Source organism: Acartia tonsa, chromosome 7 (genome assembly GCF_053477335.1).
Source record: "Acartia tonsa isolate MP-2025a chromosome 7, ASM5347733v1, whole genome shotgun sequence".
Lineage (NCBI taxonomy): Eukaryota > Metazoa > Arthropoda > Copepoda > Calanoida > Acartiidae > Acartia > Acartia tonsa.
In genome coordinates, this window is record NC_137266.1 from 34,005,801 (window position 1) to 34,014,879 (window position 9,079).

General features: G+C 36.5%; 1 long non-coding RNA gene across 1 annotated transcript; it reads left to right on the forward strand.

Annotated features, from left to right (window-relative positions):
- The first annotated feature begins 1,806 nt into the window (after positions 1 to 1,806).
- LOC145324278 (uncharacterized) lies at positions 1,807 to 2,682 on the forward strand. Its single transcript, XR_013881226.1, has 2 exons — positions 1,807 to 1,913; positions 2,433 to 2,682. It is a non-coding gene; the product is annotated as an uncharacterized LOC145324278 (long non-coding RNA).
- The last annotated feature ends 6,397 nt before the right edge of the window (positions 2,683 to 9,079 follow it).

Consider the following 9,079-nt stretch of genomic DNA (forward strand, 5'->3'; position numbering starts at 1 on the left):
GGGTAGTATCGTAACAAGACGTATCCTCATTCCTCATACCATAGACAAGATAGATGTATGGATCATAGAGAGAGAGGGGGGGCAATGTACTGTTTATTACACTAGTATCAAAAGTCTTATAATAACGTTTTCTAATTCGTTGGTTTAACAACTTAGAACTTGGGACTTAAGTGAATTTTGATTGGTTGGTTAATTAAGTTGAGCGTTCAAACGATTCAACCACTAATTTTAATCTACAGAATGTTTTTTTTGTGTATCATCCTTGGGGATGTACATAAATTTATCGGCCATTGTCTAATCCTTGTGTAAACTTTTCATCCAATACTCGTATACAGAAAAAATATTTATCAACCTTGGTTTCTATTTTATTTTTCTAGAATTTTGGAATATTAGACATTTTAGAAAACTTAATTTAGTTTTTTTATTTTCAATTATCACAGTTTTAGAGGCATCTGGTCGACCCTCCACTTTCAATTAAATTTTTGTAAAAAAAAAAGATTAGAAGTGGTTTTTGCAGATGGGAGGGATAATTGTTTTCTAGGGTTGATTTCTCTTGAGATGGCTTAGGTGCCATCTCTTTATATAGTTGAAAACCTTTCTGGGGCCTTTAATAATTTTCAATGTTCACCTGTTGGTGAGATCTTTCGGTACAGACGCACAGATATCTCTCCACCTATCTACATATATTATCTATGGATGTATTCCATCTTGGTAATATAAAGGATTTGACTCAACAGTTGCCTCGTAAGTGTTCATACAAAATGGGCAGAAAATCCGCAAAATTTGATTAATTTTATTTATTGTGATTAAAATCAAATATAGATAAAATCCAAAGGTCTACAATTGTAATCTTAAACCATTTTTAAATACAATATATTCTATTTTATTGAAGTAGATCAAGTATTGCTATTTTAAAAAATTTGCTGTTTTTAAGAAATACACCTCTCGCATCTTTGTGCCTCCCCATCTTTTCTTCTCTGGTTGTGTGTGTTTGTGTGTGTGTGTGTGTGTGTGTGTGTGTGTGAGAAGGTGTGTATGTGTGTGTGAGTATGTGTGTGTGTGTGATGGCCAATGACATTCTTGTTATAGATTCTCTATATTTGTGATCAAACATGCGTAATTATTCTATACCCAAGATCTTATTGTAGTTATATTGATTAATTGATAATAGCTGTGAATAATTTATATTTAGATAAATTATATGTATTCTATTCAATTTGAAGTTAACAACGTTATAAATTGATCGTAATTTTTTATATTGAATGAATTTTATCATAAAATTTTAGGTACCTTATACTCTGTGTAACTTTTGTGTCGCTAATATTCAGGGAGGGATGGGACTTTGGACTGTAAATTACACTGGTACCAAAAGATTTCTAAACACAATTTTTTATTTGTTGCCTTAAACTTTGATATTCCTATTCAATCTTGATTGGTTAGCTCAAACTAGCAGTGCCAAATGATTTTAAACTACGAAAGGGATAATTTTGTTAATGGCAATTACATCAATCTATCGCCCTATCTTATCCCCTGAGATCCCGGGTGATATTTAGTATAATACTAAGAGAAACATAAAAAAGACTGAATGTTGGACAACATTTATTTTTGGCCTCATTAGACAACAAAATGCCTTATAGTTTGACAAGGTGTAGGCTTGCCTATTAAAGTTTCATGGAATCTTATTTAAATCTATATATACTAGCTTCTAGGGGCACTTGGGTCGGGTGGAAGGGCCCCTAGAAGCTAGTATATACATATTTAAATAAGATTCCCCCCCCCCTACAAATTTTGTTTCAAAATGAAAATGAAAATTATTTTTAGATGCAATGAAAGAATGATTTGGACGTTCAGAATTTTGATTATACTTGTTCTTGTGAGATGGTTGTGTAGAGTAGCTGCATTCTATTTCTCAGGTAATAAAATTATTATACTAAAAAATATATCTTTGAAAATTAATAAGGACGACCATAACAGATAATTCTTATCGTCGATTGAAACGTACTAGAGTTTTCCTATTGGTAGTTCCTAAGACACATAGAAGTGATTTTAAAAACCTAGAAACTCAATTTTCGTTATCAGAAAGTTTGTACAAGCATTTTAACATTTGTGTTTTATTTACTTTTTTGACAACAAATTTTTATGTGATATAATTTTTAGTAATATGAATTTTGGAAAAATGATTCCTAGGACAACAAGGTTAAAGCGCAAAGTGTAAAGATTCCTCTTACCAATTAGTGTCCACTTACTTTGTCTGTTCGCGCGGTCATTAGGCCATCAAGTTTATTTGACTTTCATGGATGGAATATATGTAAAAAAAATAATTAGTTTTGGATTTTCTTGATACTTGTTTCTTCGCACCTTTTTGATGTTTCTATTCTTGTCTTCTTTTAAACAAACCTTAGGTATGATATTTTCACTATTATGCTTTTCAGACTGTAGACTGTACAACCCAGATGTGTCAGCTGATCATGAAACCTGTACAAACCATTTCAGTGCCATCTACAGCAATCAAACTTTTCAATTCTTTAAGTAGCATTTATTAGTATAATGAAGAAGAAAAAAGATTGAGTGAGAAATTTGAATTTCAGTTATTTGATATAAGACTATATTACTCAAAATAAGCAACTTCATTTCTTTTAGATTACAAAATTTTTAACATAAATTATGAGAAGAAAAAAAACATTTTTGTGGATTTTTATGTTAAAACTATTAATTATTTTGAGATTAGAACTGAAACATTATGCCTTACCTATAACGAATGATATTATTTAAACATTATCAAACAAGGATGACAACATCTGTAAGTAGCAAAGCACAAACTCATGGATTGACATACTGACATGGTGAGTGACCAACAAACCAAATCACATACTTTGTGGTCATTGTACAGGGAATCTTCAGAAAAAAAATCGGGTATAGTCCTTTCCATGACATCGCTCCATATGGGGCGATGATTTTAATTGATCGCCTCTTATGACAAGGGGCGATGTATTGGCTCCTTGAAAGGAGCGATTTAATAGCCCCTTTTAACAAGAGGCGATGTTATGACTCCTTGAAAGGAGCGATTTGATAGCCCCTTGCCCTAAGAGGCGATTAAATGATCCTTTATCGCTCCTTTATCGCCCCTTCTAAAGAGGAGATGATATGTCCTCTTATCCCAAGGGGCTATTTAATTAAATATCGCCTCTTCATGGCCCCTTCACTATTATATATATCTTAGTCCCTTGATGGCCCCTACATCGCTCCTACATCGCCCCTTCATCGCTCCTCCATCGCTCCTTCTCCAAATTTATATTACATTGTACTTTGATGGCCCCTACATCGCCCCTCCATCGCTCCTACATCACCCCTTCATCGCTCCTTCTTCAAATTTATATTACATTGTACTTTGATGGCCCCTACATCGCCCCTCCATCGCTCCTACATCGCCCCTTCATCGCTCCTTCTTCAAATTTATATTACATTGTACTGTGATGGCCCCTACATCGCTCCTACATCGCTCCTTCATCGCTCCTACATCGCCCCTTCATCGCTCCTTCTCCAAATTTATATTACATTGCAACTTGATGGCCCCTACATCGCTCCTACATCGCTCCTCCATCGCCCCTTCATCGCTCCTTCTCCAAATTTATATAACATTGCAACTTGATGGCCCCTACATCGCTGCTACATCGCTCCTCCATCGCTCCTCCATCGCTCCTACATCGCCCCTTCATCGCTCCTTCCACAAATTTATATTACATTGTACTTTGATGGCCCCTACATCTCTCCTCCATCGCTCCTCCATCGCCCCATCGCCCCTTAATAGCCCCTTACCTTAATTTATATAAAAAAGCCCCTACATAGCCTCTCCATCGCCCCTTAATAGCTCCTTACCTTAATTTTTATAACATAGCCCCTACATAGCCTCTCCATCGCCCCTTAATAGCCCCTTATCTTAATTTATATAACAAAGCCCCTACATAGCCTCTCCATCGCCCCTAATAGCCCCTTACCTTTATTTATATAACAAAGCTCCTACATAGCCTCTCCATTGCCCCTTAATAGTCCCTTACCTTAATTTATATAACATAGCTCCTACATAGCCTCTCCATCGCCCCTTAAAAGCCCATTACCTTAATTTATATAACATAGCCCCTACATAGCCTCTCCATCGCCCCTTACCTTAATTTATATAACATAGCCCCTACATAGCCTCTCCATCGCCCCTTAATAGCTCCTTACCTTAATTTATATAACATAGCCCCTACATAGCCTCTCCATCGCCCCTTAATAGCCCCTTACCTTAATTTATATAACATAGCCTCTACATAGCCTCTCCATCGCCCCTTAATAGCCCCTTACCTTAATTTATATAACATAGCCCTACATAGCCTCTCCATCGCCCCTTAATAGCCCCTTACCTTAATTTATATAGCATAGCCCCTACATAGCCTCTCCATCGCCCCTTAATAGCCTCTTACCTTAATTTATATAATCCTTACCTTAATATATATAACATAGCCCCTACATAGCCTCTCCATCGCCCCTAAATAGCCCCTTACCCTAATTTATATAACATAGCCCCTACATAGCCTCTCCATCGCCCCTTAATAGCTCCTTACCTTAATTTATATAACATAGCCCCTACATAGCCTCTCCATCGCCCCTTAATAGCCCCTTACCTTAATTTATATAACATAGCCCTACATAGCCTCTCCATCGCCCCTTAATAGCCCCTTACCTTAATTTATATAGCATAGCCCCTACATAGCCTCTCCATCGCCCCTTAATAGCCTCTTACCTTAATTTATATAATCCTTACCTTAATATATATAACATAGCCCCTACATAGCCTCTCCATCGCCCCTAAATAGCCCCTTACCCTAATTTATATAACATAGCCCCTACATAGCCTCTCCATCGCCCCTTAATAGCCCCTTACCTTAATTTATATAACATAGCCTCTACATAGCCTCTCCATCGCCCCTTAATAGCCCCTTACCTTAATTTATATAACATAGCCCTACATAGCCTCTCCATCGCCCCTTAATAGCCCCTTACCTTAATTTATATAGCATAGCCCCTACATAGCCTCTCCATCGCCCCTTAATAGCCTCTTACCTTAATTTATATAATCCTTACCTTAATATATATAACATAGCCCCTACATAGCCTCTCCATCGCCCCTGAATAGCCCCTTACCCTAATTTATATAACATAGCCCCTACATAGCCTCTCCATCGCCCCTTAATAGCTCCTTACCTTAATTTATATAACATAGCCCCTACATAGCCTCTCCATCGCCCCTTAATAGCCCCTTACCTTAATTTATATAACATAGCCTCTACATAGCCTCTCCATCGCCCCTTAATAGCCCCTTACCTTAATTTATATAACATAGCCCTACATAGCCTCTCCATCGCCCCTTAATAGCCCCTTACCTTAATTTATATAGCATAGCCCCTACATAGCCTCTCCATCGCCCCTTAATAGCCTCTTACCTTAATTTATATAATCCTTACCTTAATATATATAACATAGCCCCTACATAGCCTCTCCATCGCCCCTAAATAGCCCCTTACCCTAATTTATATAACATAGCCCCTACATAGCCTCTCCATCGCCCCTTAATAGCTCCTTACCTTAATTTATATAACATAGCCCCTACATAGCCTCTCCATCGCCCCTTAATAGCCCCTTACCTTAATTTATATAACATAGCCCTACATAGCCTCTCCATCGCCCCTTAATAGCCCCTTACCTTAATTTATATAGCATAGCCCCTACATAGCCTCTCCATCGCCCCTTAATAGCCTCTTACCTTAATTTATATAATCCTTACCTTAATATATATAACATAGCCCCTACATAGCCTCTCCATCGCCCCTAAATAGCCCCTTACCCTAATTTATATAACATAGCCCCTACATAGCCTCTCCATCGCCCCTTAATAGCCCCTTACCTTAATTTATATAACATAGCCTCTACATAGCCTCTCCATCGCCCCTTAATAGCCCCTTACCTTAATTTATATAACATAGCCCTACATAGCCTCTCCATCGCCCCTTAATAGCCCCTTACCTTAATTTATATAGCATAGCCCCTACATAGCCTCTCCATCGCCCCTTAATAGCCTCTTACCTTAATTTATATAATCCTTACCTTAATATATATAACATAGCCCCTACATAGCCTCTCCATCGCCCCTGAATAGCCCCTTACCCTAATTTATATAACATAGCCCCTACATAGCCTCTCCATCGCCCCTTAATAGCTCCTTACCTTAATTTATATAACATAGCCCCTACATAGCCTCTCCATCGCCCCTTAATAGCCCCTTACCTTAATTTATATAACATAGCCTCTACATAGCCTCTCCATCGCCCCTTAATAGCCCCTTACCTTAATTTATATAACATAGCCCTACATAGCCTCTCCATCGCCCCTTAATAGCCCCTTACCTTAATTTATATAGCATAGCCCCTACATAGCCTCTCCATCGCCCCTTAATAGCCTCTTACCTTAATTTATATAATCCTTACCTTAATATATATAACATAGCCCCTACATAGCCTCTCCATCGCCCCTAAATAGCCCCTTACCCTAATTTATATAACATAGCCCCTACATAGCCTCTCCATCGCCCCTTAATAGCCTCTTACCTTAATTTATATAACATAGGCCCTACAAAGCATCTCCATCGCCCCTTAATAGCCCCTTACCTTAATTATATAACATAGCCCCTACATAGCCTCTCCATCGCCCCTTAATAGCCTCTTACCTTAATTTATATAACATAGCCCCTTCATAGCCTCTTCATCGCCCCTTACCTTAATTTATATAACATAGGCCCTTTATGGCTCCTGTACAGCCTCTGTAATTGTATTGCCCCTTCATTATAGAAGGTAGGGCATTAAGGTAAGGAAGGAATGTGACCCTCTACAGTTTTAAATTTAAGTTTTAAAAGGATGACAAGGATGACAACATTTATAAAAGCAAAGCTCTGAAACGGTAGAAAAAAGTTTAAAGGAAGCCTGCAAGAAATACCACGCTTTAACTGCTGAAAGACTGCCACAAGTAGACCAAATACCCCAAATTTGAAGCCTTCAGCTTCTATAACAAAAAAGTTCTAGGCATTTTAAAATGACATTTTATGTACAATGGAAATTTTGAAAGAATTGCAATGCTCATGTTGAAAACTTTAAAATTAAACTACGTGGCCTAGAAACAAAATTATAAGCTTATTTTTTTTGTCATAAATTTAGGTTTCCAGTAACTAATTATATTTTTACAATAAAAGTACCCATTTTTATAGTCAAAATCATTAAAAAAAAATAAGTTTTACTTGCGTTGTACCGAATGTACTGTAGCCAATCAGAAGGCTGAATCAGCTTAACAACCAATCACAGCTAAGCTTGTATTAGTTTACCCCTTTGTTTCCGCTATGATTTTTGTTTAAAAATGCAATTTAAATCGATTTTTTTTCATAGATTTTGACTATGAAATGTGGTGTTTTTATTGTAAAAATGTAATCAGTTACAGGCAATCTAAGTTTCTGACAAAGATAAGGTTATAATTTTATGTCTAGGCAACGTAATTTAATATTGTTTTTTCTTTTATGAGCATTGGAAATCTTTCAAAAATTCCATTGTACATAAAATGCTATTTTGAAATGCCTAGAACTTTTTTGTTATTGAAGCTGAAGGCTTATAATTTGGGGTATTGGGTCTTCTTGTGGCAGTCTTTTAGCAGTTAAAGCGTGTTATTTCTTGCAGGCGTCCTTTAATGAACATTAATAATGTAGAGTGTCAGAACTGAATAGTCAGAACATAAATTTAAAATTCGAAACAAAATTGTAAGTAAATTTATTGAGAAATTGCTTACATGCAGGAAAATGCTTAAGGACGTACTCACATTTTTTGGACTTGATTATAGATATGATTCGCTTATAACATTCTATTTTGTTGTCCTAGGAATCAGTATCCCAGAAATCAGATTAATCGGATAATTTTGATACATAAAAATTTGTTGTAAGTTAATAATTAGTATGCTTAAAATGGACGTATGGATATTCTGATAATGATTATAGACTTTCTAAATCGTACCTTTCTACTACAGGAATCACATGCCTAAATTAACGAAAATAGCTAACCGTTACGGACGTACGGACTGATCCTTAATATAGAAAAGCTTTGCTTTTAAAAAGTTAAAAAGATTTTTTGTGGGGATGGGGTAATATTTTTCTTGGGGTGAATTTTCTGGGAGGGTGGAGATACCCTCCCTCGAAATAATTATAAACCCTCTATGAACTTAAAAGAAGCTTCACTGTAAAGGAGAACCATATAGGTTCAGCGGTTAGCTTTTCTACAGACAAAAAAAAGATTACTACTTTATATAATAGGTTATGAAAAAGGAAAAAAAAGCAAGATAACAAGGATAACAACATTCACAAAAGCAAAGCTCTAAAATCAGGAGGTCAAACATAAATTTTGTTAAAATTAGCGTAAATCTATAATACAAAGTAGAATGATGTCTGTCCATCCGTCTGTCTGTCTGTCCGTCTGTCTGTCCGTCTGTCTGTCCGTCTGTCTGTCCGTCTGTCTGTCCGTCTGTCAGTCCCTTAAGATCTCGGTAACCACTGGACCGATTATATTCTACTATTCAGGGAATATACCTACTGGTCCTGTGGTGGTTTTAGGCTATTTTCTTGGGGGGTGGGATACCCCCAACCCCCCCAAAAACAAAAAAATCCCCCCCCATTTGATATGATATGATGTATGTCTGTCTGTCTATACCGTAGGATCTTGCTAACCGCTGAGTACTGAGATGATTTTAAGATTTATATTTATTTTTTATTTTTTTTCCTTATAATAAAATAACAGGATATTTGTCCATAAAAAGCGAAGCAATATCTTAATTTTTGTTGTTGGAACTGTTATTCAGTTGATTATACCAAGGATCTAAAGGAATAAGACAATGGCCGATAAATTTTTATCCATCCCTAATAACGATACACAAAATTGCAACACTACAACCAAAATATGACAAAAGTCCCCAAAGTTTTGAGCCAACGAATAAGAAAACTTCATTATAAAAC